The sequence below is a fragment of the Polypterus senegalus genome, chromosome 5 (genome assembly GCF_016835505.1).
Source record: "Polypterus senegalus isolate Bchr_013 chromosome 5, ASM1683550v1, whole genome shotgun sequence".
Lineage (NCBI taxonomy): Eukaryota > Metazoa > Chordata > Cladistia > Polypteriformes > Polypteridae > Polypterus > Polypterus senegalus.
Window position 1 is genome coordinate 125,961,924 of NC_053158.1, and position 24,853 is coordinate 125,986,776.

Below are 24,853 nucleotides of genomic sequence, written 5' to 3' on the forward strand. Positions count from 1 at the left end.
TATAATTAAAGACTACACTCACCAGAGTAACTATCTCTTTCAGTTGTTACTATAAAAAAAATGTTACTGGACACTAAAAGCAATAACTTTTTTCTGCTCTCCAAACTCCTCCATCCAACCTAAATTATGCTTAATTTATTAATTATTTGATATATTACTGGGGGCGGCGGCACGGTGGCGCAGTGGTAGCGCTGCTGCCTCGCAGTTAGGGGACGGGGTTGGAAAATGGGTGGATGGATATTACTGGAGGACGTACAATTCTATATTGTGATTTTTTTAAATATATTTGTGTTTTGTACAGTATATTATTATTTACTACTACTGTACAGGATATGATGTTATGTCAACATGTTGTGCTGTTAATTGTATTTATTTTGTTATGTATGTACGTAACATCAAGAGAAATTTCTTGCAACTATGCTGCCTGGATGTTAAGTTCAATTTTAGTATTACTAAGAACATTTCTTAGTATGTTTTCATTCTTTTGTTTTTGTAGGCTTTACTACTTGTTAGTGTTTCTCAAGTCTGCCTGAGTTTGAAGGCTCTGGGATTGCTTTAGATCTGTATTCCAGTGTGCTCTGTAAAGAAAGGTATATATAATAAGGATTGATTAATAACTTAAACAATGAATGTTTATTGTTTTTTGGAAAAGGAACCATTTTAATATTCGATAAACCCTTAGTTCACATTTAACTAAATGTAAGACTTGCCTAAAGTGGAGCAGTGGTAGGGTCATACAATATTAAGTGCTTCTGCATCTCAACTCTAGGATTTTAATTTGTATCCCAGACAGAGCAATGTCTGCCTACAATTTCTATAAATTCTCCATGCTCTCTTTCTGTATTCATTCTGAATGTGCACTATGTGCAGAAATGTACTTTGCGATGGACTATAACCCTGTCCAGGGTTCGTACTTGTCTTTCTCTTAGTGCCACTGCAATAGACAATGGCTTCACCCAAAAATGTACTTGATAATCTTTTAATGAAATGAATGAACAAATTATGCCTTATTTGTGACAATAATTAAAATTGCTACATATTTTGTATGCCTGAAAAAAACTGGCAAATTGCCTTTACTATATAAAAATGTAAATTAAAAAATAAAATGAAGGTAATATTGAAAGAAAAAGTGAGCTCTGTACTAAAAACATTTCTAAAGCACTGCTTCAATAATGTTGATTGTTTGAATAAATCAAACAGAATATTATAAATTTACAAAAAAATTCTGACAAAAGTTCAGTCATACATGAAACACCACTATATACATTTCCTTCTGAATTAAATGTATAAATAAGCTAGTATATAATAACCGTTAACCTGTAGTTAGGATATAGCGGGTTGGATAATGGATGGATGGATAATAGCTGATATAATTTAGTACTTTTACAATTATTTAAGTAGAAATGCTTGTTTTATTCAAACTGAATTTTTATCTGTATATTAATTTTATAGTTCAGTGTTTAAAACTCATGTCTATGAAATTCACTGTATATGTATAAAATGCAATTATGAAATTGCTACTTAGATTTCAAGCATGTTGCCCATTTAGGATAAACAGACGGACTGTGCTATGATTAAATACGCATTAAATTGACCCGTTGTTCACGCCTCTTTACAGGCAATTGGCTCTTTCAGGAAAAGCTTCTCGGAAAATGTGTTGTTAAAGCCGCGCGCGCTCGGCGCGTGAGCTGAAATACTTTAACTCTATTGGTGCACCTGACTTGTGACACAATGCCTTGCTTCCGATTCCGGAAGACTAAGAAAAAATAAGAAGATACACACGTGGGTTTACAGTAAGTACAACGCTTTGTAAAGGGTGCTGTAAATCATGCCCCGTGCTTATAAAGAAACGCATAGAAAGGACATGGTGGGAAGGGAGAGCTTGTTTTTTGTTTTGATTTGTTGGTTCTTTGAGGTCTCATGTTAAATGTCATGTGTTTTCTGCTTCGTGTCACAAGTTGTTTATTACCAGCAGCATTTGTCCCTGCTCAGTTGGAGATTCCTTAATGTATGACGGCAAACTTCGTGGTTGCTTCTTTAATATTGTAGTGACCTCAGGTTCGAAAATAAGAAAAAAAAAGGGCGAAGTAGGGATCACAGAACAGTTTACTGGAGCAGTATAAAAAAATAGCAAAATTGAACGTCTTTGAACTTTAACTGCTTACAGCTGCCTATAATTCTCTCATTGTTCTGGCCCTGAGAGACGCCGTTAAAGAAAAAACAAACGCCGACGTCGTAATGCAACAACCCTTTCCTTCTCGATCCCCAACCCCTGCTTCTATCCCCTTCGTCCCGGGTATCGCACTCCTTTTCGCGTCAATCTTACTCCTAATGTCAGTCCTCTTCACTGTACTCTGGCTCCGATTGAGGGAAGGCAACAGTCACTCCCAATGTACTTCAACCTGGCCGGGACGTTACAGTATAAATGATTTTAATGCTCATGGCACATTAGTGAAAGCCGCGATTCGCATTGTGGTTTTCTAGAAAGTAGCATCACTTTTTAAAGTTTTTTTTTTTTTCCCCTGGCAACATCTCTGATTTCTACATATTTTTTGTTTTCATGTCAATCTTGCATAGCTTTACTCACGGCAATCGGAGTTGTAAGGGACTACATTTTGTGGTTTTCGATATTGTGTAGAGCTATGCAATTTGCATAGTGATGGAAAGAGTTATTGAATACAGCATTTTGCGTAGAGCACACCAAATTATAAATAAATGAACTTTTCTTAGTTACATTGCTGCGAAAAAAAGTCAGACCATTTCCATTATATGGATGTGTTTTGGCACTATTTTGGTTTTCTAAGGTTGTATTGATATAACTATTGTGTTTTCAATGCATAAATATAACAAACCAGCATTTAGAAATAATTATCAAAAAAAAAAAAAAAGAAAGGCCTTTCCTAGTGACCTCTTTATTACCAAGAAGAATGAGGATGTAAATAATTAGAAATACCCAAATGTCACTTTGGTTGCATTCTCCTCTTTTACTGGTTAAAACAAAAAGTTTGCAATTGGTGCTATACACCATATACTGTATTTATTGCTATGCACTATATGGCAACAAAGTTGAATTTTAATTTTTTAAAATTAATATATTGTCCTTGTTTTTATATTTTGTTTCTGAACTTGTTTTACTAGTTACTACTCTTGATTGAGTTTAGATTTGATCTGGGTTGTCACAGGTAGCAGCCAGCAGAAACAAGAGAAGTGATGTCTACATAATGCATCACTGTGACTGTAACTGCCAAGTCATAAGTTTCTCTCTCCCTTTTTTTATTTCTCCTTTTTTATTCTGGTGTGTGTGGGTGTGTGTGCGTATTTATTTATTTTAGGAGCTTCTGTAAAAAGCCAAATTTATTCCTGAGGAAAAATAAAATTCTGTATATCTAATAAAGTTTATTATGTGATTTTATTGTTTTGGTGTCAGTATGTTTAAAAATATCTTTTCAAAGACCTCTTGTGGAGTAATGATCGTGAGTAAAAGTAAAATGAAATCATTTTGTACCCAGAGCTAACTCGAGAACTTAAGCTAAGTTCCTGAGACCTGCCATTGCTAGTCTTAGTGTGTGTAAGTGTGTTCACCCTGCTATGGAGTGGCACCCTGTGCAAGAAATGTGCCAGGTTCCTCAAAGCCCTGCTCTGGATAAGCAAGTTTGGAAAATGGGTGGACAGATGTATAGTTCTTACAGTTAATGAATCATGCTATTTAAATTTTGTTACTTGTTACTGCTCTTGTTCTGCCTCAACAGCATTTCCAAGTTGAAATGTCTTGTGAACCAGAAATGGTCAGTGTTTCCCATGTCTCTCTGACTTTTTCTCCTGTCAAATATTGAAATATGTATTTATATGATTGATATACAGGTGCAGTTGGGATCAAGCTACATGGTCAGGCATTGGCTTGCTTTGCATTTCGTTATTGTCTGTATGTTAGTTAAGGGGGAAAAGTGAACATAATCCCTTAGTGTTTCTGAATCAGAAAATGCATGTCATTTAAAATCAAGGCAAAAGATGTATGTTTTATGGTCTGTAGAAACTGGCTACTGGATAAGTATTGGTTCAAAAACCTGCAGCCACTGTGGCCTGCTAGGATCTAAAATTGACACCACTGCTGTATGCTTTGGGCAAAGTCAAAAATGGCTTCTGCAGTTTTACTTTTGCTTTGCCTTGAAACTTTATTTTTTGTAGTCAGTATAACACATTAGGACAGGTGTCTACAGTTACTTTTTCCTGACGGTCAGTTTTACACCATGCTGTTCATTCAGGACCAACACTCGTTAGCACTAGAGCTCCATCAGTGCATTGTTTTTTTTTTTTTTAACTCTTTGTGGGCTAATTTTTTGTTTTTCCTGTTTTGGCATAAGGTTGAATATCTTTTCCAAAACACTGTTTTCTGAAAAGCACACACAGTAATGGTTTCACACATAAATCAAAATAATTATGAATGACAGATATCACTGTGTTTTATATTCCATGAGCCACTACACTGATTTCATATTCCTATTACATAACACAGTCCTGTAAGGTATGGTAACATTCCAAACAGCCAATTGCATGCATGGCCACATCACACTGCCCACAGTATGTCTTACACTGGTGCTGCTGTTTCAGGAGTCTGTTGCTGCATGCTACGGCCGCTGTGTCTGTTGCTGCAGGCTGTGGCAGCGGTCGCCACCTGTTTGCCATCTTTGGCAGCAGCTAACTGGTCGCCACAGCATATACAGCAGCACCAGTGTAACACATTCTGCATAAGAACTGCTTGGTGTCTGGCTACTGATGGTGACAGTTGCATGAAGACACCTCAGTAGTTGGTTGGCAGCGCATTCCTACTGGCCGTCAAGCTGTCTCCGCACAGCTGCTGCTACCAGAGACAGTGAACAGGCGGCAACAATATGACACAATCTGGTTTGTACCTCTTGTCATCGTAAATGGCAGTCCTCTCGGGCAACGTTGATGTTGGTGCATCCGCTACACAAATGTGTTTCACAAATCAGATGTAGCAACAATAATTGCAAGACTCCGTTTCACCAGTCAGACATAGCCATGCAGTCACATGACCACTCACAAACTGTGGTGGCATAGCGGCACAAACTCCTCAGACAGCGGGCAGGGAAAGAAAGAATACATGAAAAATGAGAGCCAACTCCTGCTGAAGCTTAACCATCACTTCACTGAGTGAAGAACAAGCATGTTTTAACCAAACATGCACAGACAGTCAAGGTAAAGTGAGACGACTTGTACGTGCACAAGCTGCCTTGTTCTAATGTTCTTTTCTATCAGCTGTGCTGTTTGGAAGGCAAGTAAAGTATTGTACTGTCAGTGTACAGCAGGGGTGCCCACACTTTTTCGGCTTGTGAGCTACATTTAAAATGACCAGGTCAAAATGATCTACCTACATTAAAAATGCTATGTGTGTGTGTATATGTATGTACAGTTAGGTCCATAAATATTTGGACAGAGACAACTTTTTTCTAATTTTGGTCGAGTACATTACCACAATGAATTTTAAATGAAACAACTCCGATGCAGTTGAAGTGCAGGCTTTCAGTTTTAATTCAGTGGGTTGAACAGTATAATATATAATATAATTAATCCATTCCAGACAGTACGAACAGTATGTAAATATATATTTTTTAAAGATTAAGCACAAATATAGTTAATTACACCATAGAAAGCACAGTGTAATAGTAAACTAATGCAAAAACATTGAATAACACTGACACAAAACACCCAGGCTCCCTGCTCAGCTGCACACGCAGGCTTGCTCTCCCTCAGCAGCAAGCACTCTCTCTCTCTCTCTCTCTAGCACGCAAGCCCATGCGCGCGCTCTCTCTCCCTCTCTGTAACATTGCAGCCGTTCACGCTATAGCCTTGCAAGCCGATCGCTGTATAAACACCTTATTTTAATGAGTTTTAAGCACAGGGGGAGTGGGAAGGAACATTTGAACAAATCCGAACTTTATTTAAAAACCAACCACACGCAACCAAGAAAATAACATTACAGGAGTTTGCGCTATAGCCTTGCAACCGATCGCTGTATAAACACTTTTTTTAATGAGTTTTAAGCACAGGGGGAAAAAAAATGAACATTTAAAAAAAGTGAAAAGTAACACTGCAACAATTCACGCAACAAACCAAAAAAATGAACATTTCAAAAATACGTAATACAAAAACTAACCATAAACCACGAAGAACACTAACCTTGCATGAGTTGAGTTCTGGCATGAAGTGGGGAGGATCTGGGTGGAGAGGAGGTTACAGTTTTGAGGGAGAGAAAAGCGAAAGCCTCATGCAGCCATTCCAAAAACAAAGTCCTTGTGACCCAACCGTTCGTGTTTTCCCTCCACATCACTGGCAGTCTGGCTTTGTTTACATTGTGCTGCTTGAAAGCTCGAGTGTTCTCAAATTGGTAAATGAGTAATCTGGTAAACCGTTTCTCCACCTCTTCCAGCACTTGAGGTCTCTGTCTGGTTAACGCTGTAACTCCTTTTGCAACATCAGTTGCTTTAATAGATTCTTTCTGCTTTAGAGTAGTCGAAATCGTAGGTTTTGACTTCTTGTACTCGGCGGCAAGGTCAGTAACACGAATGCCACGCTCAATACTTTTCAGTAATTTCTTTCTTTACTTTGATTTCAATTTTCTGCAAAACTTTCTTCTCACCACTCTTCACTTGCTTAGAAGCCATGGCTAACTGCAAAAGCACACGAAATACTGTAGAGCACAAAGAGATCACAGATAAAGCACGCACATCTGACTGAGAACAATGAACAGGGAGCGGCTCAACACTTGCTTAAATACAGTAATCGGCGTTTACGAACTGGAAGGGAAATGAAATGGAGCACACAGAGTTCACAGCGAAAGCAGGCACGCATCTGCAAGCACGCACGTCTGACCAAGAACAGTGCAACACGTGCGGAAATCATCAGCACGCACAAACCGAAAGGGAAACTGGTTCGTTTGTATACTGAGTGTGTGGTTGTGAACCGAGGCAAAAGTTTGAACTTTTTGGTCATAAACTGAGTTGTATGTGTACCAAGACGGTCTTGAACCGACATTCCACTGTGTGTGTGTGTGTGTGTGTGTGTATAGTTTACTACTTAGAAAACTTAGTTTTCTAATTTCTATACAGTGAACCCTCGTTTATCGCGGTTACTACATTCCAGACTCAACCTCGATAAATGCATTTCTGTGAAGTAGGATTCTTTATTTATAAGTTGAATATTTTTGCAGTTAGAGCATAGAAAACCTGTTTACAACCTTCTAAATATGTTTTTTAACATTATTGGAGCCCTATAGACATGAAATAACGCACTTTAGTCAAAAGTTTAAACTGTGCTCTATGACAAGACAGAGATGACAGTTCCCTCTTACAATTAAAAGAATGCAAACATATCTTCCTTTTCAAAGGAGTGCGCGTCAGGAGCAGAGAATGTCGGAGAGAGAGAGAAAAGCAAACAATCAAAAATCAATAGGTGCTTTTTAAGTATGTGAAGCACCGCTGGATAAAGCAGCTGCAGAAGGGAGCAATGTGAAGGTAGTCTTTCAGCATTTTTTAGAGGAGCGTCTGTATCCTCTAGGCCAGTGTGCAAACAGCCCCTCTGCTCACACCCTCTCCGTCAGGAGCAGAGAATGTCGGAGAGAGAGAGAGAGACCGAGAAAAGCAATCAAAAATCAATATGTGCTGTTCGGGCTTTCAAGTATGCGAAGCACCATGCGGGAAGCATATCGTATATCATTGAGGAGGCGGCACGGTGGCGCAGTGGTAGCGCTGCTGCCTCGCAGTTAGGAGACCTGGGTTGCTTCCGGGTCCTCCCTGCGTGGAGTTTGCATGTTCTCCCCGTGTCTGCGTGGGTTTCCTCCCACAATCCAAAGACATGCAGGTTAGGTGGATTGGCAATTCTAAATTGGCCCTAGTGTGTGCTTGGTGTATTTGTGTGTGTCCTGCGGTGGGTTGGCACCCTGCCCAGGATTGGTTGCTGCCTTGTGCCCTGTGTTGGCTGGGATTGGCTCCAGCAGACCCCCGTGACCCTGTATTCGGATTCAGCGGGTTAGACAATGGATGGATATCATTGAGGAGTTTTATTTAATACGTAATACGTGCTCTGATTGGGTAGCTTCTCAGCCATCCGCCAATAGCGTCCCATGTATGAAATCCACTGGGCAAACCAACTGAGGAAGCATGTACCATAAATTAAAAGACCCATTGTCCGCAGAAATCCGTGAACCAGTGAAAAATCAGTGATATATATTTAGATATGCTTGCATTTAAAATCCGCGATGGAGTGAAGCCGCGAAAGTCGAAGCATGATATAACGAGGGATCACTGTATTGTTCCCTAAACACAGAACATGGAAAATATCAATTCACTGATAAGAGTTCAATTAAAAACAGAAGCTGGTTGGAACAAAAACCTTAGCCACAGTGAGTCCCCAGGACTGAGTTAGGGAAACACTGATTTAAACTTTAGTTTTTATTGATTACAAAACTTTTACAAAACATTTTAATTACTTTTTGCATTTAATGAAGTAAGATTTTTATTTGTTATCATGAATGTAAAGCTTTAATGCATATGGAATTGTGATTTATTTAATTTTTTTTCTTTATTTACCTTGAGTACTGTTTTTGATATCGAAAATGGTACAGAATTTCAATACTTAGTATTATATAAAACTTTAAAATTTGGTATTATGACTTTCCTAGTTAAAACTGTAGACCTGTTTTGAGATCAACTAAATTGATGTAATGGTCACATGCTGGACACTGAAGAGTAAATATGCAACAATATATAGTTAAATGAAACTCGCCTGTCTCCTGTCATAAAACAAAACATAAGCATATCACTGTATGCTTTCAGCAGAGCTTCTTTTGTACACCCAACTATTTGACCCGTATCCGTTTTGTATTGTACGCAGTCATGAATAATTTTAGTCTTCCAGTTGTTTGATAATATGCGTTTTGCTCATAGTGCTGTGTTGGATAAATAAACCAAATAATTTTGGAAAATATGACAGTGTAGTAACACAATTGTTGTCAACCCTCTGTAATATTTTTCCTGGGAAAAAAATGTTTCTGCTCAATAAAAGAAGTTAATGACACTCCACTGGGATGTTTATGTGTTTAATTTGCTTGAAAATTTGCAGTGTAAAACTCAACCAAACTAGCTTAAGTTGAAACAAAGTAATGGATCATTCCCTAATTTGGAATAAAACAAACCGATTATGAGTGTGAAAATGCTTTTGAATTCTTTGCATGAAATGTTTAATTTTTAGTAAAGTATATACAGTACACATAATGATTATATTGATATTTATAAATATTTTCAGTAATTTCTTTTGCTTTGTGCCCCCCCCCACCATAACCATAATTATCATCTGTGGAGGAGGAGGAGTTTGGCTTTAGATTTGCCAAAAATTTCAGTCTCCGGTTTTTGACGTTTTAGGGTCCCCTTATACCAAAAGCATCAATATCTCGATGATGGGCGTGTGTGTGTGTCAGTCAGTTTGTTGAGGACAGTAAAGAACTAAAATGGCTGGATGGAAAAATACCAAAGTTATGAGATGATGATGTGCTAATTAGTTTTTGAGCCAAATTGTGTAAGATTATTTTGAAATTAATTACTAAATTTTTCACGTCAATTTGCTATCATAATGATCTATTTTATGTTCAGAAAGATCAGCATCAGACCAGTAAATTACTGAAATGTTATAGAATAATTTGTGTAACTTGCTTCCTAGGGCACAAAGCCTACAGACGCTCACATCTGAATTTTTAAATATATAGTGCAGTATACATGGTTAGTGTAGTTAGTTAAGTACTGTATTTTTTATTTCTCACTAATTGATATACATTATTTTTGTAACAGTCACACTGTTCTGTATTCTGAATTATGATTATCATTAATTAAAATGTTTGATTATACCTTTTATTCTATTTTTCTTTAAAGTATACAATACAACTTTACAAAATAAACATTTAAATACAATATTATGTAACACACGGGTGACAATGGTTAATGAAAATTTTTATCTGGCAAACTTCAAATTTATATTTCCCCAGTACAGTAATCCCTCGCTACATCGCGCTTCGACTTTCGCGGCTTCACTCTATCGTGGATTTTAAATGTAAGCATATCTAAATATATATCACAGATTTTTCCCTGGTTTGCGGATTTCTGCGGACAATGGGTCTTTTAATTTATGGTACATGCTTCCTCAGTTTGTTTGCCCAGTTGATTTCATACAAGAGATGCTATTGGCGGATGGCTTAGAAGCTACCCAATCAGAGCATGTATTACATATTAACTAAAACTCCTCAATGATAAAAGATATGCTTCCTGCCAAGTGCTTGATTGTTTGCTTTTCTCCCTCTCCAACATTCTCTGCGCCTGATGGAGGGGGTGTGAGCAGAGGGGCTGTTTGCACAGAGGCTGTTTGCGATCGAGGAGGGATTACTGTATATGCAGAAAACAAGATTGCAGAACACTTTGGCTGCTCCATAGCTGTAATTTCCTTAAGAAGAAAGGATTGTTCCCATGCAGCAAATTCATAAAATCAGATAAATCAGTATTTGGTTAATTGGTTAATCCTTTTTGGTACAATATGGGTGATTGTGTTTAACTACTGTATACCCTTATATTGAAATGTGTAAATGATTTTGTTCCTTTTTAACCTGTTTCTGACACAAGGGCCTCTGCTTATCTGAATCCAGTCATTGAAATAAATGAGTTCTGTAAGTGTTTGATGGATGTATGATATTTATGCAGAACTTTAAAAGGGGCATTTTCTTAATTATTCACCCCCCTCCCCACACCAACATATTATTTATGTTTGCTAAAAATTATCCTGCCGTATGAATTAAGTGATGATGATGTGTGGATATCTTAGAGCAAAGGGATTGTCTGTGCAAAGATAGAAAATATAAATACTCTGTACCCATCTATGGACAGCCAAAAGAAGTTAATAAGATAACTTCATTCTTAATCTTTGGTGAGCTGAAATTTGCACTTGTGCATTGTTACAAAGATTATTACAGTTTAATTTACCTACTATATATTATTCAGGAAGAGAACTTCTGTCAGTATGATGATCAGTATTTTGTGAGCAGAAAAAATTGGGGTGTATCTTTCGCACTGTTCTGGTTTACTTCAAATAAAATGTCTTTTCCTAATTGGTGATTTACTATTCATGGGTGTGTTTATGGCTTTAAATGCCTTATTTGGTGCTTAAATTGTGCATTGGATAACAAATTACAGTTGTAAACATTTGCTTGTAAGGATTGCTATCTGAAGCAAAATCATATCGTGGAGTAGAAAATATTCAAGTAGTCCCATGAATATTCTGAGAGGACTGCAGCATGGCAGCCATATTATTGGACAATCGGCACACAATCAAAGAACTGAAATACTTTGTAGAGACGTGCTTTCACAGGACATTTAACCTTTTTTGCCTGTGGACGATCTTTACAATTTGGATCCAGAAAAATTTGAGAACAAATTGAAATGCTTAATGAGAAGTTTCAGTACTGAAAAGGATTAGCTTTTACATTCTAATTCAAACAAAACCTTATCTGCAGTTGGACAGAATAAAGCATTATTGTTTTGTAATTCTGACGAATCATTCAAGCCTTGCACACACAATTCTTACTAGTGTTTTCAGTAATTGGATTAATGTGTTTGTGTACAATTTGTATTTTTGAGATGCTGAAAATAATGTGAGAAATACAGAGATATGCATCCTGGATATGGGACTGTCTGTCTGGCATACTACAGTTTGTGAGGTTCAAGAGCTGTATCTCTGGCGTCGATGTAAGCAACACTGGAGCACCACAAGGAGCACTCATGCCTCCTTTCCTCATTACTCTGTACATTGCATATTAAAAATAACACCAGGTCATGTCACTTGCAGAAATTCTCAGATGATTCTGTAATAATGCCTGACTGTGACAGCCAAGGTAGAAGTGTTCTTTTCATTTTTCTTTTTTGTCATACTGATCAGTGTATCTTCATATTCACATTCTTCACATTTTCTGATGGCCAGTATGATTTTTAAATTTTTTTCCCCCTCTTATACTGTGGTGTGCTAAGTTGGTAGCATCACTTCAGGAGCGGTCCTCTGAACTAATTAAAAGCTCAGGTGTCCTCTCTCTGACACACTAACATCAAGTACTTGAGCAGAAGCATATCAAAAATCTCTACTGGAGCTCCTATATACTAAGAGCATTATACCCATATAGACATCACTGTGACTGTAATTGCCAAGTCAGACTTTTTTTTTCATTTTGTTCCCTTTTCAGTCATTCTGGTCCATCTAGCTTTCTAGTTTACTAGCTTCTATAAAATGCCCAGATTTCCTCCTGGGGACAAAAAAGTTTAAATCCATATGCTAATAATAATAATTAATATTCAAAGTTAACCTGAGGTTTCTCTAACTTGGCATTTTGGAAACAGAAGTAGTAGCAAGTTTAAACATGCTTTTTTGACACCAATGTAAACAATCTTAATCAATATAATTTCAAGTTATATTTTTGTTAACTTTTTCTAAGGGGTAAACAACAACAACAACAATTATTTATGTAGCACATTTTCATGCAAATAATGTAGTTCAAAGTGCTTTATATGATGAAGAAAAGAGAAATAAAAGACAAAGTAAGAATTCGAATAAGTCAACACTAATTAACTTAGATTAAGAGTAAGGTCCGATGGCTAGGGAGGACAGAAAAACCAAAATAAAAAAACTCCAGACGGCTGAAGAGAAAAAATAAAATCTGCAGGGTTTCCAGGCCACGAGGCCGCCCAGCCCCCTCTGGGCATTCTGCCCTACATAAATGAAACCGTCCTCTTTGTATTCAGGGTTCTCTTGGAAGAACTTGATGATGATGATCATGCAGACTTCTGGCTTTTAATCCATCAATGTAGGAGCATTACGGTGCTTTTATTAGGTGGTGATGGCGCAGATCGCCACCACAGGAAACCAGGAAAAGAAACAGAAGAGAGAGTAGGGGTTAGTACGGATTTTAGAGCGACCATGAATAGTTATTATAATGAATTGAATATACGGAGTATCAGGATTAAATGAAGGTGAAGTTATCAGAAAGCCATGTTAAAGTAATGTGTTTTCTGCAGTTTTGTTTTTTTTTTTTTTTAAAGTGCTCCACTGTATTAGCCTGGTGAATTCCTATTGGCAGGCTATTCCAGATTTTAGGTGCAGAACAGCAGAAGGCCGCCTCACCACTTCTTTTAAGTTTTGCTGTTGGAATTCTAAGCAGACACTTGTTTGAGGATCTAAGATTACAATTTGGAATACAGTGATCCCTCGCTATATCGCGATTCGACTTTCGCGGCTTCACTCCATCGCGGATTTTAAATGTAAGCATATCTAAATATATATCACGGATTTTTCGCTGGTTCACGGATTTCTGCGGACAATGGGTCTTTTAATTTATGGTACATGCTTTCTCAGTTTGTTTGCCCAGTTGATTTCATACAAGGGACGCTATTGGCGGATGGCTGAGAAGCTACCCAATCAGAGCACATATTACGTATTAAATAAAACTCCTCAATGATATACGATATGCTTCAGCGCTCCTCTACAAAAAGCTCTAACAGCCCGTATTGATTTTTCCTTGTTTGCTTTTCTCTGTCTCTCTCACTCTCTCTGACATTCTCTGCTCCTGACGGATGGGGTGTGAGCAGAGGGGCTGTTTGCACAGAGGCTGTTTGCTTAGAAGATACGGACGCTCCTCCTGCTGAAAGGCTACCTTCACATTGATCGCTTCATTGCTGCCGCTTTATCGCGGTGCTTTCATACTTAAAAGCGCAACAGACCTATTGATTTTTGATTGTTTACATTTCTCCCTCTCTCTGACATTCTCCGCTCCTGACGAGCACCTTGAAGAGGAAGATATATTTGCATTCTTTTAATTGTGAGACGGAACTGTCATCTCTGCCTTGTCATGGAGCACAGTTTAAACTTTTGACTAAAGGGTGTTATTTCATGTCTAGCGGGCTCTAATAATGTTAAAAAATGTATTTAGAAGGTTGTAAACAGGTTTTCAATGCTCTAACTGCGAAAATATTAGATTTATAAATAAAGAATCCTACTTCGTGGAAATTCATTTATCTGTCTGGAGCGGATTAACTGCAATAAACGAGGGTTTACTGTATAACTGTGTGGAGAATATTTATGAACAGTGTGGGAGAGTTTCTAAGGGCTTAAAAAATATAAAAATAACCATACAAACATATGGTTTCTACTTCGCGGATTTTCACCTATCGCGGGGTTTCTGGAACGCAACACTAGCGATCGAGGAGGGATTACTGTATAAGGTGTCAGACATTCCGATATATAACATGGAGCGAGATTAGTTAAAGCTTTGTAAACCATAAGCAGTATTTTAAAGTCAATTCTGAATGACACAGGTAACCAGTGTAGTGACATCAAAACTGGAGAAATATGCTCGGATTTTCTTTTCCTAGTTAGGATTCTAGCAGCTGCCTTCTGCACTAGTTGCAAACGATTTATGTATTTTGGGTAGTCCTGAGAGGAGTGCGTTACAGTAATCTATACAACTGAAAACAAAAGCGTGAACTAATTTCTCAGCATCTTTCAATGATATAAAACGTCTAACTTTTGCTATGTTTCTTAAGTGGAAAAATGCTGTCCTAGTGGTCTGATTAATATGCAATTTAAAATTTCAGGTTGCAGTTAACAGTTACACCTAAGTTTCTTTACCTCGTCTGGATTTTTAATCCTAATGCATCAAGTTTATTTCTAATAATCTCATTGTCTCCATTATTGCCAATCACTAAAATTTCTGTTTTCTCTTTATTTAGCTTGAGAAAATCCGTATTCGTCCAATTAGAAACACAAGTAAGACATTGTGTTAGTGAAATAACAGCGTCTGGGTCATCAGGTGCAATTGATAAATACAGCTGCATGTCATCAGCATAGCTGTGGTAACTCGCGTTGTGCCTCGAGATAATCTGACCTAACGGAAGCACGTAGATAGAGAAGAGTAGCGGACCCAGGATAGAGCCTTGTGGAACACCATATAGAATATCGTGTGTCTTTGAGTTATAATTACCACAACTAACAAAGAATTTTATACCTGCCAGGTAGGATTCAAACCAATTTAAGACACTGCCGGAGAGGCCCACCCATTGACCAAGGCGATTTCTAAGAATGTTGTGATCAATGGTGTCAAATGTGGCACTTGGATCTAAGAGGATGAAAACATATAAATGGCCTCTGTCTTTATTTACTCACAAGTCATTTACTGCTTTAACGAGTGCAGTTTCTGTGCTGTGATTTGTTCTAAAACCTGACTGAAATTTATCAAGAATAGCATGATTATTGAGATGTTTATTAAACTGCATAATGACTGCATTCTGTAAAATTTTACTTAAGAAAGGCAGGTTAGAAATAGGTCTAAAATTTTCAAAAAGCAGAGGGATCAAGATTATTTTTCTTGAGTAGGGGTTTAACTACACCCCTGTATCTAATGACGAGTTTACAATGTTAAGAATATTAACAAGTAGCACACCTGATACTACTTTGAAAAAAACTTGTTTGTATTGGGTCAAGGACGCAAGTGGAGGGTCTCAGTTGAGAAATTATTTTATGTAAATCGGGTAAATCTATCCTGGTCAAAGAATTTAATTTGTTTTTAGCGGAGTACTGGGGCTTAGGAGGATCCGCAGTGTTGGGAAGATATACTATATTATTTCTAATATCATTAATTTTTTGATGGAAGAATACAGCAATACCCTCACACTAATTGGAAATGCAAACATGCCATATTTAATTTACAGTATTTTAGGTGTGCAGTTTGTGGAGCTGACCCGGACACAGACAGGCGGACATGTTGTTCATCAAACCACCATACGTTTTATTTACAATTCTTTACAAATATAATGGTCATTAAGACCCAGTCAACTAGTGCACAAAACACCCCAAACACAGTCGTGGCCACAAATGCCTCTTCTTCGGGCCGCCTCCACTCTCCTCTCTTGCCTTGTCCTCCTTCCACCTGACTAGCCTCGAATGAAGGGAGACGGCCCCTTTTATACATGACCTGGATGAGCTCCAGGTGCTTCCGACACTCCCCCGTTGGCCACGCCCCGGCAGCTGTCCGGGTATCGTCCTTATTCTTCCCCCCACCACTTCCTGGTGTGGCGGAAGTGCTGAGGTAACAGGTCCCCAAGGCATTGGGGTGCCTCCTGGCGGTGTCCACAGGCCCCTACAGGGTGGGGCTTCCATGCCCTCAACCCGTGGCCTCCAGAGCAACCAGGAAGGCGGCCCCCACGTTATCCAGGGTGGGCCTTGACCCTCTTCCGGTCCCTCACGGCGTCCCGGCCGGGTCATTGCCCCTTGGCATCCCTGACAGTGCCCCACAGCCAGCGAAGACCACACGGGAAGAGCGACCCGTCCCACGAGGGCAGCACAGCCCTGAAGCGGGTCCTACTCCAGGACAGCCGGGGTCCGGTCCCGCTCTCCAAACACCACTTGGTGCTCTCCACCCTCTTACCGGCACCCCGGGGCCCCCTCGTTCGGCACCCCCTCCGAGGCCTCCGCGCCCTTTTGGTCGGAGTCACTCACTCCCTTGCAGCCTCCTCCAGCCGTGGTGGCACCCGCACACCAGCAGAGGATCCCTCAACAGATGGTCCGACATCTGAGGGCAGGTCCTCAACGAAGGGGGTCCTACTGCTCGCCCGGGGTCCATCCCTGCAATAGAGAAAAACACCGGGCAGAACAGCTGCCTAGGCACCCTTCCTGTGCCACGCAATGGCAGCATTCCCCCGTCCATTCAGCACCCCGGCACTTACCCTTTTTTCGGCACCCTCTCTGCGTCTTCCGTGTCCCTCTTGATGGTGGAACCGCCGGCACCGCCTGAGCTCTCTCCGCCGGCCTCAGGGATTCCCTCTGCCCCCGCAGAGGGCGGCCAGCACCCGGACGCCTGCACCCAGCACCGCGTCCCAACATATCGGAGGAACCGGGACTCAGCCTGCCATTCCTCCTGTCACTCTGGGACTCCCTGACGGTTTGAGACTACTTACTACAAAGAAAGAGCCTCTTTCCCGTCTGCGTCCCTACAGTGCGGTGCGAGACCGCGGCCGGCTTGGGGTGGAGGGAGCTAGGATCCGGGGCACTCAGCAGCCCGTGTCCAGGCAGCGTCCTCACGGACTCCTCCCTCGCTGCGCGCACAGCTCGTTGCGCCTCGCCTACTGTCGGAGGGCCGCTTACTTGGAGCTGATCTTTGGTATCACAGCCATGTTCAGCAAACCCTCCCTCATGCTGTACGGGGATGGCGAAACCTACCTTCCCCGCCGTGCCGTTCCGGCTGGAGAATCTAGTGCTGCGCCGTCGGATCGCTACTCGTAGCTTCTCTATGGACGTGACTGCCTTCCTCTCCAGTTCCTGCATCTCTGCCCGGAGGGCACGTAGCACCTGGAACGGATGCTGCTCCGTGGGCTGAAGGCACACCTCCAGCTCCGCCAGAGCAGCCGTCAAAGACGGGAAGTTAACTGACGCGGAGCCTACCTGTCTCTGACGCCAGCCACTTCCTGTGGGCCTTCTCCTCTGACCCAATCGGGTCTCCACCCTGCCCGTGATGGACATTCCTTGGTCCCGCCTCTCTGCAGTCATCGGCGGGCACACACGACACACTGTCCAATCGCGTGCCTGTCAGGGGGAGGGACTTCAGGTCTGCGGCCATCTTGCCTCCCCTTCTGCGGTGGTGACGTGCTTGCCGGCAGCCCTGTTCCTGCCGGCGCCCCTCGAGCTGCAGCGTCTCCTCCTCCACAGCCCTCGCGGCTGCCGCTGTGCTGACGGAGCCCCGCAGACCGGCATGCACCCGCCACTGACGCGGATCCGGGAAGTCCCTGCCTGGAAAACCAAAAACACATGCGGCCCCCAAGGGCCCGCTGCCATTAGGCAGGCCACTCGCCTCCCCAGACTCGTCCAACCGAGGAAACGTCCTCGGCGTGGCCTCTCTGGATGCAATGCCGTCCCAGGGCGCCTCCAACAACGGCGTGCTCGTCGGAGACCGCTGCAGTCATGCCATGCATGGCGCCAGCCCATGACGGGGGAAGACGGCTCTCCTGCGCACCCCTGGCGGTTCGTGGGGTTCCTTTACCCCGCGGGGCTGTGTGCACGCAGCACCCGCGGCACGTGGGTGGGGTCCCCTGCTGTGCTGGGCCGTCCACAACAGAATTTTGTTTATCAGGTCCCCGCCTTGTAACAGGTGGAGCATCCTTCCGACTACGCCAGACGTGGAGCCGGCCCGGACACAGACAGGCGGACATGTTGTTCATCAAACCTCCACATGTTTTATTTACAATTATTTACAAATATAATGGTCACCAAGACCCAGTCAACTAGTGCACAAAACACCCCAAACACAGTCCTGGCCACAAATGCCTCTTCTTCGGGCCGCCTCCACTCTCCTCTCTTGCCTTGTCCTCCTTCTACCCGACTCTAGCCTCGAATGAAGGGAGACGGCCCCTTTTATACATGACCCAGATGAGCTCCAGGTGCTTCTGACGCTCCCCCGTTGGCCACGCCCCGGGCAGCTCTCCGGGTATCGTCCTTATTCTTACCCCCCAGCACTTCCTGGTGTGGCGGAAGTGCTGAGGTAACAGGTCCCCAAGGCATTGGGGTGCCTCCTGGCGCTGACCATGGGCCCCTACAGGGTGGGGCTTCCAGAGCAACCAGGAAGGCGGCCCCCACGTTATCCAGGGTGGGCCTTGACCCTCTTCCGGTCCCTCACGGTGTCCCAGCCGGGTCGTTGCCCCTGGCATCCCTGACAAGTTAAAAGGTGGGTGTTGTGTAGTCTCATCTTTGAATCTGCTGGTGTTTTAAGTAATGAAGTATGCATCTCCTATGGCATTCTTCATCAACTCTCTTAACGGCATTCACTTTGACAGATTGTGACACACAGTTTACTTCAGATGCATATTTTGCAGTTCGTATTTTCATGAATTTTCACTCACAATTACAGCAGTCCATGTGAGCAGAGAGCTGAAAAGACTTCGTGCCAGCAAAGCAGCGGGTCCAGATGGTGTATCGCCACGACTGCTGAAGGCATGTACGTTGGAACTGGGGAGTCCTCTACAGCGCATCTTCAACCTGAGCCTGGAACAGGGGAGAGTCCCAAGGCATTGGAAAACATCTTGTATCACCCCTGTCCCAAAGGTATCACGTCCTAGTGAGCTGAATGACTTCCGGCCTGTTGCTCTGACGTCACATCTGATGAAGAGCATGGAGCGGCTGCTGCTTCACCACCTGAGGCCACAGGTCCGCCACGCCCTCGACCCTCTGCATTTCGCATACCCGGAGAAGGTGGGAGCGGAGGATGCCATCATCTATATGCTACACTGATCCCTCTACCACCTGGACAGAGGCATTGGTGCTGTAAGAATTATGTTTTTGGACTTCTCTAGCGCCTTCAACACCATCCAACCTCTGCTCCTTTGAGACAAGCTGACTGAGATGGGAGTAGACTCGCACCTGGTGGCATGGATTGTGGACTATCTTACAGACAGACCTCAATATGTGCGTCTTGGGAACTGCAGGTCTGACATTGTGTTGAGCAATACAGAGGTGCCGCAGGGGACAGTACTTTCTCCGGTCCTGTTCAATCTATATACAACAGACTTCCAATATGACTTGGAGTCCTGCGTGCAAAAGTTCGCTGATGACACTGCTATTGTGGGCTGCATCAGGTGTGGGCAGGAGGAGGAGTACAGAAAGTTATTCAAAGACTTTGTTAAATGGTGCGACTCAAACCACTTACACCTTAACACCAGCAAGACCAAGGAGCTGGTGGTGGATTTTAGGAGGCCTAGGCCCCTCATGGACCCTGTGATCATCAGAGGTGACTGTGTGCAGAGGGTGTAGACCTATAAATATCTGGGAGTGCAGCTGGATGACAAATTGGACTGGACTGCCAATACTGATGCTCTATGTAAGAAAGGTCAGAGCAGACTATACTTTCTGAGAAGGTTGGCATCCTTCAACATCTGCAGTAAGATGCTGCAGATGTTCTACCAGATGGTTGTGGCGAGTGCCCTCTTCTACGCGGTGGTGTGCTGGGGTGGCAGCATAAAGATGAAAGACGCCTCACGCCTGGACAAACTTGTTAAGAAGGCAGGCTGTATTGTAGGAGTAAAGTTGGACAGTTTAACATCTGTGGCAGAGCGACGGGCATTAAGCAAACTCTTGTCAATCATGAATAATCCACTGAACAGTGTCCTCTCTAGGCAGAGGAGTAGCTTCAGTGACAGAGTTTTGTCACTGTCTTGCTCTACTGACAGACTGAGGAGATCGTTCCTCCCCCACACTATGCGACTCTTCAATTCCACCCGGGGGAGTAAATACTAAAATTAATTTTATTTTTATTTTTTTCATTTTTATTACTATTTATTTTAATATTGTTTCTTTGTATCGGTATACTGCTGCTGGATTATGTGAATTTCCCCTTGGGATTAATAAAGTATCCTATCTATCTATCTATCTATCTATCTATCTATCTATCTATCTATCTATCTATCTATCTATCTATCTATCTATCTATCTATCTATCTATCTATCTATCTATCTATCTATCTATCTATCTATCTATCTATCTATCTATCTATCTATCTATCTATCTATCTATCTATCTATCTATCTATCTATCTATCTATCTATCTATCTGAATACAGCTGCTTATTCTTTCAAGTTTAAACTTACTGCTACACTGTCATCATAATGGAGAATAACTCCAAAGTGCACATGGCACTTGTGACAACATAGCGTTGACGGTTGTCGTTCGTCCATTGATGCTGTTGAATTGTGTTTTTCCCTTGTATCAGATTATGTTGTTAAAACATGCAATGTGCTCCCTTCAGATGAGACATTTATATGTCTAATAGGATTTTTTTATGAGACCTTTTTACTGTAGACAGTTCATCATAAATGGAATTTAGCTATTATTTCAGACCAGGTTAACTTGGACCATGTGATCTTTGCAGTTCAGAATCACAACACCTACTCTGAGTGCTGCCTTCATGAGGCATTGGATTGGTTTAGAAATGTGACAGTCAGTGAGCTGTCTAATTGTTCCCATTTAGTTTTAAGCAAAATTCACTCATGGTTGTATCCAGATGTATATATTATACAGTATGTTTGGCTTCAGCGAAACTAGTCCCAGAACAACAACTGACTTATACAGCTTCCTTGCACTTAAATATTTACACAATTATCCATCAAACATATTTTTAGACATTAAAAAAATGAATAGAAATATCAATATGCAGCAGGTATGGAAATGTTAAGGCGTTTCCCTAATTGCAAGTTGCCTCCCATTGCTGACTTTACCGTTTTAGTCTAGGAATGAGAGCTATCTTATTAATTACATCACACTTGTTAAACCATTCTTTTTAACAACCACAGTATTTCACACATAATTTGGAATGTCAAATGTAACCAGTGATGCTGAAATTTGTTTAGCCATGGTATCATGTGATTTCACGCTCAAGGCATGTGGGAATCAGCTGGAGTTTACAAGGGTATTTTTATCTGTTCAGTTTGTGGATTATGCTAAGAGTTCAAACAAGGTTAACTTTTTAAAACACAGATGTTTCTGAGAAATTATAGCAGTGATAAGATGTGTATTGGAAGCTTTAGTTAAACAGCAGGAAGAAAACGGTCACAAATATCCTGAATTTCTTAAAGTACATAACTTAATCTGTGAGACTTCTGGACAAACTCCTAACATCATTAACTTGCTGTTTGGTTGAAGGTTTGAGCTCTGAAAAACCACTTCAAGTAAGAAATATTAGTCATTTTATTTTAAGTAAAAAGTAGTGTTTCTTTTAATTTAAAATGTTGTTTTTTGTTTTAATTTTAGAATGAACTATAATAAGAATTTTTTGTTAAAAATATTGGTGAGGGTTTTGAAGTAGGGTTTTTTTTTTCTTCAAAATCAACTTTGAGTTTCAATGATAAAATAGAAAAAAATTCCTATGCATTATCATTCAAAATAATTTTAAGGTAACCTTGGTAATAACAAGCTAGTAGAGTAATTTTTGTTACTACAGATAAATTGATCAATTCAATTGTAACAAACAAGCAAAAAAAAAAACAAAAAAAAAAAAACTACACAATGCTGATGTATTAAAATGCTCTTGGAATTTGTTTAGAGAGCGGATCAGCTGGTCTAACTATATGTGGATGTTTTATGAGACAGTAACAAAATATTTCACAGCAATAGAGAGTAAGGTACAATTTTCAATGTATGTTCGCTTTCAAAATATTTTTTTTAAAGTCACTTCGTATGGAACTATCCAAAGTAGAAGTTCTAATGGTTTCAGTGTCTGCTCTGTTTGTCTGAGTGCAGAAGTGTATTAAACAAAAAAAACGGGTGGTGCTGAAGCTTCTGCTGCATGATCTTTTCCAGATATAGTGGATGTCAAAAATGGTGCTGGGATAGTTGTGGTGTACAATCTGAGTAAGTGATTGATGTGATTCAGCAGCACACAAATGGCAAAAGGTGTGATGCTGCAAAAATAGGATAACAAAGCAGACCAGACTCCTTGCCAGTCATCGCAGACAAGGAAACACTCCAAGACAGCCTGAGTTTCTGCTCTATCGGTTTGCTTAAATGTGAATTTCCCCTTGGGGATTAGTTCTCTATCTCTCTAGCTCTCTCTATCTCTACACACGAGAGGATAATCATTAACCACTGGCTTGTGCGAAAAATGGCTATCTCAGAAATTTTGTAAAATAAGAGTTTATTAACAAAGAATGGAGGGGAATAACAAAATATTTTAAGAAGGATTTTCTTAAGAGGCAATCCACAAGATTCAAATTCTAATAGGAAAAATTGGAGAAAACCATGAAAAGAAATAGAAGGGCAATAGTCAATACAGAGAACAGTCAATTACACCAAAGCACATTTGAATGAACCAGAAGGAACTTGCTTTTCCAGGCTGCCTTTATAGGCTAGGCATGGTTCCTTAGCAGTGACTTACAGATGACCCTGCCTCCTGCGGATCTACCCATAAAACACAAAGAACATGGTACAACATGGTTACACACAAAGAAACTACAGTTAAGTCCATAAATATTTGGACAGAGACCACTTTTTTCTAATTTTGGTTCTGTACATTACCACAGTGAATTTTAAATGAAACAACTTGCAGTTGAAGTGCAGACTTTCAAATTTAATTCAGTGAGTTAAACAAAAAGATTGCATAAAAATGTGAGGCAACTATATAGCATTTTTTAACACAATCCCTTCATTTCAGAGGCTCAAAAGTAATCGGACAAATGAAATAACTGGAAATAAAATGTTCATTTCTAATACTTGGTTGAAAACCCTTTGCTAGCAATGACAGCCTGAAGTCTTGAAGTCATGGCCATCACCAGATGCTGGGTTTCCTCCTTTTTAATGCTCAAATCAAACATTGTCCCTTTCTCTGTGTACAGAACTGAATTCCAAATGTATCCCATTTTAGATTCACAAAGCTCATAAATTTTTAAGCCAAACCTTCCTCTTTTTGATGTCATGTACTGTATCCCTGACAGTCTACCCTTATAGGCCATGAGACTTTCATCAATGCTGACATCATGGTCAGGAATATAAACACTCTGAAATTTTGCTACAGTTTCCTTCAGTTTGTGTGCTGGATGGGTATTCTCATCAAAGTTGGTAAAGTACATAATTAGTGAAAACCTGCACTTGGACTTGATTTCTCCAAAGAACGGTACAATGACGACACTTTAACAGCCCGAGTGATTCTCGGTTCTAACGCTTACGTAAGATACATCTGTACAGTTGCCCAAGTGACAATTGGGGCTAACGCTTTTAGCACTGTTTTCGCAGCCCGAGTAACACTTGGGTCTAATGCTAATGAGGATACTGAATAAAAAATAAACAAAAAAAGGCAAAGAGAAATAAAATAATTTAAACATAGGGAGGAACCGTTTGCTTAAAAATTAATGATTTGGGGGAGGAAATGGCAAAAGTGATATATGCAGACATGTGGCTACAAGGAAAATAGTTCAATAAATGGCACGTAGTTTGCAATATAATTGAACATGGCAAAATTTAAATACAGGCTAAAGTTTAATGAGAAAAATTTCTACATACACTAGTAGGTATCATCAAATAATAGGTTCTTACAGTTATAACTACTGTTTTATGAAAAATATTTTATAATCTTAGTGAACATGCTTGTATATTTGGCCCTAAACATTTGTTGAGTTATACAGTTTAGTACACTTATCAAAAACACCCTTTTTTTTTTTTTGACTCCATTAAGAATTATGTGTGAAATTCTGATGACTGTGTTACAAATGACACAAAAATAATGTCTGAGACAGCAAAAGATGAGTTACTGACTTTATTCTGAGTCTAAGGTATACAGTATGAGAAAGAAAACTAAAATATATTAAGCCTATCAATATGAAGATTATGTAATGACATGAGTTTATACAGAAGTCTAATGCCACTGATTATTTTAAAATTAATTCTTAGGAATTTGGGAGCATAGATGGAAGCTGCTTAAGAGTAAATTTCACACAGAATAGTAAAGAAAAATATAGCAATTTCCCAAAAGTTCTCTTTAAACCAACCTATTTAGAGGATCGTAAAATTGGACTTGTTTGGTGGGGAGTTATGTTGGTCTGTTATATTAGGAACTAGCAGAATACCCGCGCTTCGCAGCGGAGAAGTAGTGTGTTAAAGAAGGTACGAAAAGAAAAGGAAAAATTTTAAAAATAACGTAACATGATTGTTAATGTAATTTTGTTGTCATTGATATGAGTGTTGTTCTCATATCTATCTATCTCTATCTCTATATCTCTCTCTCTC

The 24,853-nt window shown here is 40.4% G+C and overlaps 1 protein-coding gene across 3 annotated transcripts in view; it reads left to right on the plus strand.

Moving 5' to 3' along the window:
• Positions 1-1,682: 1,682 nt before the first annotated feature.
• tpk1 (thiamin pyrophosphokinase 1) overlaps positions 1,683-24,853 on the plus strand; it is a 592,809-nt gene continuing 569,638 nt past the window's right edge. Inside the window, exon 1 of one of the 3 annotated variants that reach the window (XM_039753315.1) lies at positions 1,683-1,793. The gene's annotated coding sequence lies outside the window, so the exon portion shown is untranslated. Of the gene's footprint in view, positions 1,794-21,665; positions 21,805-24,853 lie in introns of those variants that run through there. The other 2 variants (XM_039753317.1, XM_039753316.1) reach the window with 2 other exon arrangements.